Below are 9,816 nucleotides of genomic sequence, written 5' to 3' on the forward strand. Positions count from 1 at the left end.
ACATCAAGAAAAGTGTTTTTTTGCAGGGTCATGTCAAATGAGCAAGCACTTTGGCTCTGCCTCAGTGGCCATGGTTTTACTGCTTCCCTTCCCATTTCATGTCAGGAAATATTGCTCCTTAAATACTACATTGTAGTAACTGGTCTAATTTTCAGAAAAGCAAAGAGATCCTTCTCCTTACCTTCAATTAATATAATTAATGCACAGAGCCTTCCTGGATCAAGATTAAGGGATGTAGGACCTGTAGCCTCATTGCCAAGTTGTTCCCTGTATAGCAACAGCTCTCTATCCTCCAGCTGGGAGTCAGAGGTGTGGGGATCTTCCTTATTGGATTCTTCTCTTTGAGGTTCAGGAGGCCAGGGCAATCACTGGTATTATTTTAGCAAGATCAGCCAAGTCATCAAATCTCAGTTCCTAAGAGGGAAATCCAGGGAAGGAATGTTCATGAGGATCAGTTTGAATTAGAGGGACAATGTGGTGCTGTGGAAAGGATGTAAGATTTGGAGTGAGTAAGATTTGGGTTCCAATCCCACTTCATACTGGCTGTGTGGCCCTGGATAAATCACTTAACCTCTCTATGCCTCAGTTTCTTCATATGGAGATGAAGTGGGTATACTCAATGACCTCTAAGGTCCCTTCCAGCTCTAAACCTATGATCCCATAATTCCTGACTCAAAGAAGATGAATCAGATGAAGGAGCTCTCCCAGGCATCACCTTGGGTAGTATTAGGTTTTCCCAAATAGGATTGGAGAGGTACTAAGAAGGGTCCCTTCCCCCTAAAACATCTCCCCAATCAATTCATTGATTCTTGAAAATCCCTTAAAAGGGAACGAAACTTTCATTCTACAATTAGAAACTTGGTTTAAAAGACAATGGGAGAAGTACCTTGAATTCTCTAAAGTTCTCCTTCCATCCTTCATCATATTGTGATGAGCCTCAGTCCTCAAAGTTAAGCCAGTAGAGGTCAAGTTCAGTGGGTTCTAACGAACTGAAACATAGGCAGGGAGTGACAGATTGTGTATTGCCATCTAAGGATCAGCCCCCAGAAGGTCTTGGCTTCTAATCCTATATCTCCCTTACCCTCTCCACTTGTCAATAGTTCTGTTTTCATCTTGATCACTTCCAGAGAGAAAGAGACAGAGAGGGACAGAGATAAATGGATTATGTATCTGTTATCCAAGGACCAGCTCCTGGGGGTCTTGGCTTCTAATGCTATATTTGCTGTAACCTTGTTCCTAGTTCTATTTTTATCTTGGTCATTTCCAGAGAGGGAGACAGAGACAGATAAATAGACAGACAGATGAATTGTGTATCTGCTATGCAAGAACCAGATCAACTAAGTTCAAGAGAGCAGAGAATACTATGACCATAGATTTAGAACTAAAAGGGACCTTAGACATCATTTAGCCTGAATCTCTCATTTCACACTTGAAGAAAATGAAGCCCAGAGAGATGAAATGATTAGTCTTGGGTCACATAGCTGGTTAGTGTTGGAGGAGGTTCAGAGGAGCCCAATGGCCAGATTCCCCGGATCACTGGTCCTGCTTTCAGGCCAGTCCTCTCTGTCATCATTCAGGGAAGTAACTCCTGGAGAAAGAGCTAGTCATTCTCGCCAACTGCCACCCACAATGCAGCCAAGTCAGCCTAGCAGAAGCAACAAGACACCCCAAAGGAGAGATGGGAGGCAGAATGTGCCAGGCAGGTCAAACCATACCAACTTGACCCCCAGCTCTTCCCAGACCCCAGTGGAGACAGTCCAGCACCCTGAACCCAAGAGCCTTGAGAATAACAATGCTTCCAACCCAGTGCCCTTAACTGTCATCTTAGAAAACAACCCAGGATTGTGGAATTGAAACCTGGCAACTTCTCCTGCAGGTACCACATCCACAGCAACTGACTGCCTAGAAAAGGAAATTCTGGTCCCTAAAGTCTTTGGCCCTGACAAAAGGGGCAACATTAAAAAACTGATAATGATTTTTAGAGAAGAGGTGCTTTGCCAATGCACCCTATGGACCACGGAACTTTCCCATCCAATTTGCAGCTGAAACTTTCCATATGTATTATCTCTCCATCTTTAGAAGGTAAACTCCTTAAGAACTGAAACAGTCTTACCTTTCTTTTTATTATTTATATTTTTATATATATACACAAATATATATTATTTACATATATAAATATATATTTGTATGTCTATTTGACAGTTATATTATTTGTATTATGCTATTTGTATACTCAGAACTTGTAAAATACATTGACTATCGTAAACACTTAATTTTTTTCATTCATTTATTCATTCATAAAGCTTGACTGAAAGGTAATTCCAGCAATTCATCGATCTCGCACTGAGGTATTGTTCAGTCATGTTCCACTCTTCATGACCCCCTCACCCCCTTTGGGATTTTCTTGGTAAAGACACTGGCAATGTTTGCCATTTTCTTCTCCAGTTCATTTTATAGATGAGGAAACTGAGGCAAAGAGGGTGAAGTGAGTTGCCCAGGGTCATACAACTAGTAAGTGTCTGAGGTCAGATTTGAACTCAGCAAGATGAGTCTTTCTGGCTCCAGGTCCAAGACTCGATTCACTGCTCCACCTAGCTGCTCACTGAGGTACTGAGGTACTGAAGGATTATTTGGTAGGACCTAACCCAATGAAATCATGCAACTCATTTTAAATGAAAGATATCAATGACATATTTTAATTTTTTTTCCATAGCAGACTTTTTGATCAAATAAGGAAACTGAGTTTCTAAAGGGTCAGAGAGAGGAGGATGTTAGGGATAAGGGCCCATAAAAATGGGTTAAGGAGTAAAAGAATTCAGAATTATGTGCTCTAATGACAAACTGATCTCCCTATCTTGTCTCTCCCCTCATCTAATCTATCCTCCATACAGCTGCCAAAAAAATATTCCTACAATGTAGACCTGACCACGTCACTCCTCCCATGGCCCCCATTACCCGTAGGGACAAATACAAACTTTGCTCTTTGACATTTAAAGCCTTTTTTAAAAAATGGGCACCAGCCTACCTTTTTCTAGTCTTATCATACATGACTTTCCTTCCTATACTTTGTATTCCAGCAAAACTATTGCTCACACACAGCAGTCTTCCATATCTCATCTCAACACCTTTGCCTAAGTTCTTTCCCATGCTCAGCATGCGCTTCCTCCTCATCTTCATGTCTTAAAATTCCTAGCTTTCTTCAAAGCTCAGTTCAATGATCACTTTCCACATGAGGCCTTTCCTGATTTCTCCAAACTATAGTACCTTCCCACCCAATATTATCTTGCATTTATGTATTTATCTTATACATATTTGTATATGTATACCTTGTCTCTCTATGTAGAAAGTAATAAGCTCATTGATTTCCAGAATTGTTTCTTGCCTTCTTAAAAAGCAAAAGTAATTCCCAGCCCCCTGGATTTCAAAATGTAAGGAGGAGAGGGTGCCAAAACAATATTTAATATCTGAATATTTGTCATCATACAGGATGGATGCGCTGAGATTTTCAGAATACCTTAGATAGAGGTGACTTAAGACTTTGGGCCCTTAGGTCACTGAGAAGGAGGAGGTGGCAGATGAATGTCTTTTCTGTGTCAGAGAGTATATGGAACTACTGCAGTGTTTTGTGTTCCAAAAACCTTTTCCATTCTCCTTGAGAGCCATTAACAGGCTGTTTTCCCAGAAGGGATTTGGGAACTCCTCTGAAAGGAGCAGTACCAGCACAGCAGGTACAATCAGAACTATGAAAAGCAACTCATGCTTGTTGACCCTTGTACCTGGAAGCGACCTTTAAAGACCATCCAGTCCAACCCTCTTCTTTTACAAAACAGAAAACTGAAGCTTCGGTCGTGCAGCCAGTTAGCTACAGAAGCAGGATTCCCACTCAGGTCTTCCGCCTCCCAGGTCAGAGGTTTGAGCACTCTCGAGCACTCCAGCTGGAAGATGAGAACACCTCCTTCTCCTTTCTGAGCCCAGCACAGCCAGCACAAGCCTCTTCTTTGTAAGTTTTCCTATTCTATTCATTCACCACAATGTGCACTGTAATTGCATTCCCACTCAATTTTTATTTACCAGACGTTAGCACATGATAACTTCATGTACATTAGCCAAAGGCACCATAATACAATACACCTCATATAAAAATTTTCCTAGTAAGTCCTAAGACTTCTCTAGAGGTAGCTGGGTCTGCCACAGCTAAGGCCTATCCCTTAAGATGTTAAAGGATCTGCCAGTTTGGCAGCTATGGATTAGGCACAATGGAATAACCATGCCTAGAAAGATTATACACCAATCGTTGGCCCTAACTTACAGGTAATACTAAGAATGAATCAACACTGAATCATTTTTTTAAAGGCTTTAAAATGTGCTAGAAATTTACTTAGAGCAGAGCTGTAACTGATCACAAATTCTGGCCCACAGAACAAATATTCAGCTTTTTGATAAAAACCTAATAAAACTGCAAGTTTTTGATAAGACTGTTCCACTGAGCAGAAACATCCCAACAGCATGTGCAGGGAAGATAAGTGTGCATGTGACCAGCAGAAGAATTAAAACAAGTGTGGAAGCTCAGGCAGATAAAAGATGGATGGTATTTTCATATGCATGATCTTAGTAGACACCCACAACACCGATGGGAGGCAAGGAAAGCAGGCATTATTGTCCTCTTTTGACAGCTAAGAAAACTGAAGTGTGGTGAAATTAACTAAGCCCATTAGTGGCAGAACTTGAGCCTCCTGGTTCCCCATTCTATTTCATTTCTGTTAGTTTCACTGATGACGGTGGTGATCACACATAATGTGACTTCAGAGGAGTGATCATGGTCCGAAAGGTCTCAAGAAATTTGGTCTGATTACTTTATTGTCTCATTTAGAAATGTTTTATTCCTTCATCACCACAAAACATCCTCCTGGCACGGTGTGATGTCATCACTTAATTCTTATGAGTCAGATTAATCTGCCACTTATTGTCCTATAGAGTTATTAAACCTGCTGACCTAGAGGATAGAATGCTGGACTTGGCCTTAAGAAGGTCCTGGTCCAAATCTGGCCTCTGACACTTATTAACTGTGAACCGTGGCTAAGACATTTAACTTTCCGAGCCTCAGTAAAACTTGCTAGAAGTCATCAATGAAATACTGGAGTCAAGAAGATCTTAACTCAGATACAGCCTCAGACACTGTGAGGTAGGATTTGAACTCAAATTCTTTAGCTTCAGAGTCTGTGCTTTTTACACAGAGTCAAACTGCCTTAGTTTATCAAGAAGTAACTATAGGTGGTAATTTGGGAATATCTTGTCAGGCATGACCAATGGGCCAAAGAGTTTCATTTATTTTATTATTATTATTTTTGTTGTTGTTACTAGGTAGAGTTGGTGAGTGGGGATAGAAGGAATCATTGGGAAATTACACCAGGGCTTTTAAAAAGCACCAACAAAGCATTCAAAGAAGTAAAATTAAATAAAACAAAAAGCATCCTTTACTAGATCTTCATTAACAAACCAAAATTGCAGAGTGGAAATAGAAATCAACTTTCTAAATAATTCACGAAATTCTCTTGTAGAAATGTTCTGTTTTAAAATTCCAAATAATTCAGGTGAAAGTCAGAGTGCCATTCAAATTATCCAAGCATGCTAATTCTCCACTTTATTTTGTTATCTACTAGATTCTAAGCAGGAGTTCTTGACCTGGGATCTATGAACTTGTTATATATGTATATACACACATATATACATGCATATACATATACACATATGTGCATATATACATCCATATATACATACATGTATACACATATAAAGTCATATTTCAATATAACTGGTTTCCTTCATAATTTTCTCTGTTTTATTTTATGCACTTAAAAATATTTTTCAGAGAAGGGGCCCATAGACTTTACCAGACTACCAAAGAGATCCATGAGCCAGAAATAGCTATGATCCCCTGCTTAGAAGCTTGGTTCCCTATTCCTAGATGCAAGCAGTTCAGCTGAGCCACTGTGAATGCCGCAAAAAATTTGGGAGAAAGGCATCCAGGGTATACTGGGTGACTGTAGGTGATAGGGAGTGCATTGTAGAAGCAGAGGGGGAGAAAAACTTAGACCCACAGAGAGATCAGACAACTTTGTGAAGCACAGTGACCTGACGATGGGTCAAAGGAGACCATAGGAAAGAAGGGACCAGACTACTCAGGGAAGCCCAGCATATGATCCAGCAACCTTCTTCAGAGATAGTGACTGAAAGCTGTCACCTAATTCCTCTACTTTGGCAGAGATACTGACAGATGATCTTCTGATACACCAAGGAGGAAAACACTGCTTCAGGAAGGCAAGAATAGCCTTGGAAGGCAGGCCATCAGAGCACAGTATCCATGTGGATCAGACTCATCTAGAAACCTACACATAAAGTACAGTGTCCAACAAAGTCTATTATTGGGGGCACAGTCAAAAAGATATATTCTAGAGCCCCTGGCAACAATTTCAGAAAATGGGCCTATCTTCTTCTAGAGTCAGACAAGCAGATCTTCAGGGGAGAAGGACTGTTTCTTGGAATGTCAAAGCTTCCAGGGCTGTGAACAGGGCTGTATGTAGCTAGGATAGAGAAATCAGGAATTTGTTCCAGTGTAGCAAAATTTACACAGCATTCAAAATCCTCAAGCATGGGAATAATTAACCTTAGACCCTAGTTTTCTAGAATATGTGGATATAGCTGGAAAGATAGATAGATAGATAGATAGATAGATAGATAGATAGATAGATAGATAGATAGATAGATAGACAGACAGATAGACAGATAGACACACATACATACATACATATTGAGAGGAATGATTATTAATAACCAATGATTCAGGGAGATCCAGAATTTTCCCTTTTTTGTCGTTATCATTTCAAAGTTCAGTCTCCAAAGGATATTGAATTAACTCTCCTCAGTCCATCCTTATGAGGAATTTAATCTCATTTGTGTTCTACTTAGATTTGAGTGGTGATAAATTCTTTGATTAGATTGCCCAAAGTTGTCCCCCCATCTCCCCAATTTGGAAGTAATTGACACAATCAAGGTTCATTAGAATAGGTCTAGCCCTTCATTGTAATATTCATTTTCTCACTAATTGTTAACCAATCAGAGTTGATTGCTACCCTCTGGAATACCCACTTTTCCAAGGCCATGTAAGCCTTGACCCTACCTGCCAGAAGGGTCTTTGGCATTAGAGAGTGCCACTGATCTCTTTTATTAAAATGGTAACATTATTAATAAAATTACTGCTTACCCAGAAATTATGTCTCTCAAACTTTTTAAACATCACAATACATTGATATATACAAAATTGAAAGACAGATAGATAGACAAAGGGAGAGAGGGAATGGGTGCCACTACTCTGTGCCAAGCACTCAGCCAAATGCTGGGGATATAAATATAAAGAAGCAATACGGATGCTGTCCTCAAGGAATTTGTATTCTAAAGGGACGATAAAAGTGAGGGAGGGGAGGTTTAAAGCAAAATAAATTGAAGTTAAAATGGGGAAATTCCAGGCCCCATCCCTTCTTACCAGCCCCAAGTAAAATTTGCCTCATGATGGCCTACACAGCAGCAGTCTCACAGTCTCTCTCTCCCCGTAGGGCCTGTATCCCTTCCAACCCCTGCCTCTAGCTTCTCTCAATAAAATACCTTTACAAGTTGATTGGAGGATGCACTTCATGATATAAATATAGGCACAATTTTGTAAAGCTCATCCTAGGAGTCAAGATTGCCAGCTATCACTCTGGGTATGAGAGTCAGCCCCAAAGTAGAAGGCAAATCCAGTCACTTGACCAATTTCATTACTATCCCAAAGTTACCAAATGCACCATCACATAATAAGATAGGACCATGGAGAGTTGAGTTCTGAAATATACCCAAGGCCCTGGTATGGAAGGGAGATTTTACTCCATGAGACTCAGTGAAATTCCATGGGCAGTTATGGAGGATGGACTGTATGGACATTTCCTAGAGAAGAACTCTTTGTGCATTCCCTGAAGCAGCACAGTTCTACCTCCCTTAGCTCACTGGATCCTCCCAACAATCAAAAAGTGTGTGGGAAGCAAAGGTGGAACGCCTAGATTCCTAATTGAAAAGACAATAGGATCAAGTCGTACTTGGGACATTTACTAGCTTCATTATGATGAGCAAGTCCAGAAAGCTTCGAGAACCTTAGTTTCCTCCCCTGTAAAATGGGAACATTAACACCTACCATATATGGTTTCATTAACATTCAACAAGCATTTATTGAGTGCCTAATGATCAAGTCATCCTAGGAGACAGACAAAAACGAACTCTTCTCTGCTCTAAAGGCTCTCACATTCTAAATCAGGAATTCTGAACCTGGGGTCCATTGAGAGATCCCAGGGAGTCTAAGAACTTCAGATAGCCAAAAAATCTCATATTTATTTCACTAGCTTTTACTGAAAATTAGTATTTCCTTCAACTGTTATTAGTTAGAGAAGGTACTCCCTCCTAATCACAGCTTCCTCATCTGTACAACTAGAGAGTTAGACTCAGTGATGTCTAAGGTCCCAAACAACTCTAACTATCATCTACAATAGAATAAAAATCCTGTGATCATGCATTATTTCCCCCATTTCAGAACTGAGCAGACAAACACAGAGTGAGTTAAATGACTGCAGGAAGATCATGTGGGTTTGCAGAACTGAGAACCCAATCCTCTTAGATGCCAAGTTCAAGCTAAGACCCGTAAAGATGGTGTAGAGGTGCCTGGTCTGAAGCAACAAGGGTCAAGGGACTCCTTTTGAACTGAGAGTGATTTGCACAAAGGACACTCCTGCTCACAAAGAAATCCAGAATGTGGACCTAGTGACTCACCCACAGAAAGATTACCTGTGGACCAGGACAGGAAAGCCAGACAGCCTCCCACTGGGGTCCATAATCCTTTATATCCCCTGGAGACAGTACCACCTGCTCTCCACATCAGGAGGCTAAAGGAAAATAATTGTCTGCCTGAGACAAATATACTCAGTGCTCTAGCCCAAACACAGCTTTCCATGGAAACCAAACAAGAGCCAAGGAGAAGGCAAATGCCAGCTAGATCCAATATTTTCTCAAAGATCTGTGCCCTCGCTTTGTTGGGACTCCAGCTCCATAAGCCATATTTTAATTATATGTTTGTATGCATGTCAGCATGTTGATAGAATGAGATGTATGGTCCAGCACATGACTAGTCTAGCAATGACCAGGCATGCTATTGCTTCTGGATTGTCACTAGTCCCCAGAATTATGTCAAGTGAGTTTGCTTAACCCTCTAGATAACAAAATGCTAAGAGAGATGTTGATTTAAAGCCATGAATTCCTTGCTTTTGTTTTTTTTTGGAGACTTCTGAATAATCACAAAAGTCAGAGTTTGGAACTATGCCCAAAGGACTATCATACTGGGCATACCCTTTGATCCAGCAATACCACTACAAGGTCTATATTTCAAAGAAAATTTTTTTAAAAGGAAAGGACCTATTTTTACAAAAATACTTATAGTAACTTTTTTTGTAGTGACTAAGAATTGGACATTGAGGGGATGTTCATCAATTGGGGAATGGCTGAACAAGTTGTGATATATGATTGTAATGGAATATTATTGCACTATAAGAAATGATGAGAAGGCAGATTTCCAGAAAAGCTTGGAAAGACTCACATGAACTGATACAGAGTGAAGTGAGCAGAACCAGAACATTGCACACAGTATCAGCAGCATTGTGTGATGATCAACTTTGACAGACTTAGCTATTCTTAGCAATACAGTGATCCAAGGCAATCCCAAAGAACTCATGATGAAAAATG

This window comes from Notamacropus eugenii, chromosome 3 (genome assembly GCF_028372415.1).
Source record: "Notamacropus eugenii isolate mMacEug1 chromosome 3, mMacEug1.pri_v2, whole genome shotgun sequence".
Taxonomy (NCBI): domain Eukaryota; kingdom Metazoa; phylum Chordata; class Mammalia; order Diprotodontia; family Macropodidae; genus Notamacropus; species Notamacropus eugenii.